This window comes from Mus pahari, chromosome 8 (assembly GCF_900095145.1).
Source record: "Mus pahari chromosome 8, PAHARI_EIJ_v1.1, whole genome shotgun sequence".
Classification (NCBI taxonomy): domain Eukaryota; kingdom Metazoa; phylum Chordata; class Mammalia; order Rodentia; family Muridae; genus Mus; species Mus pahari.
Window position 1 is genome coordinate 43,498,686 of NC_034597.1, and position 1,108 is coordinate 43,499,793.

General features: G+C 39.6%; 1 protein-coding gene across 1 annotated transcript in view; it reads left to right on the forward strand.

Moving 5' to 3' along the window:
- Tox4 (TOX high mobility group box family member 4) overlaps positions 1-1,108 on the forward strand; it is a 16,774-nt gene that overhangs the window by 10,327 nt on the left and 5,339 nt on the right. The window lies entirely within an intron of this gene.

The window sequence follows — 1,108 nt, forward strand, 5'->3', positions numbered from 1 at the left end:
GAAAGAAAGAAAGAAAGGAAGGAAGGAAGGAAGGAAAGAAAAGAAAAGAAAAGAAAAGAAAAGAAAAGAAAAGAAAAGAAAAGAAAAGAAAAGAAAAGGTCTAAAGATAGACTATGGGGTTCCCCACCCAGCATATAGCTTCTAAATGATAGGGTTGGGCAGTCTTGTTCCCTTAGCTTGAAATTTCATGTGACAGTCAGCAATTGTGCCTTATCCCTTGTGTCTTCAGCTGTTTAGGTTTTCAAAGACTTGAAATTCCATGTACCTTCCAGTAGTGCCTAATCCCTCTTTTGTCTTTAACTGTTTAGTTTTTAGGTTAACTTTCCAGAGCCTCGTGTTTTTTCTAATTGTAAAGTTAAGGTATTTCTTGGTAAGTTGCACGTTGAAACTATCCCTTAAAATTTCAGGTATAGTTTAGCTTGAAAACTATATATATAAACTATCCCTCAAAGTTTAAGGTACAGTTTAGCTTGAAATATATATATATTCTCCCTAAATTTAAACAGAATTTTTAAAAAATGAACTGGTAATAATGGTGTGTGCGTGTAGTCTCAGTTATACTGGGGAGGGGAGGCCAGGGTAGAATACCTTGACCCCAGTGATTTGGGGTCAACAACATACTGAGACACATACACCATCTCTTTAGGAAAAAGAAACTGACACGGTACCATTCTACTGTGGTTCTAGCACTTATGAGGCAGAGGCAGAGGGAGGATAATGAGTTTCAAGGCTAGCGTATGGAATGTGTGTGTTGGTGGAGATGGAAGGTATGAATCATCAAGTCACGTAAACTGAAGAGAGCTGTAATTATTACCCTATGTGCCTGTATCTTCTGTCAAAGCAAGTCCTCAGTACCTAAAACAAAAAGCTGATTTGTTTTAACCAAATGGTGGAGTATGGCTGGCTATAGCTGGCAGTTACTTCTGTCTGTTAGTTGCTGTGTTGTTATTCCTTGTAGCCTTTCATGGGTTTTTTTGGGGGGGTTGTTTTGTTGTTTTTTTTTTTTTTTTAAGACAAGGTGCCGGGCCTGGTGGCGCAGGCCTTTAATCCCAGCACTCGGGAGGCAGAGGCAGGCGGATTTCTGAGTTCGAGGCCAACCTGGTCTACC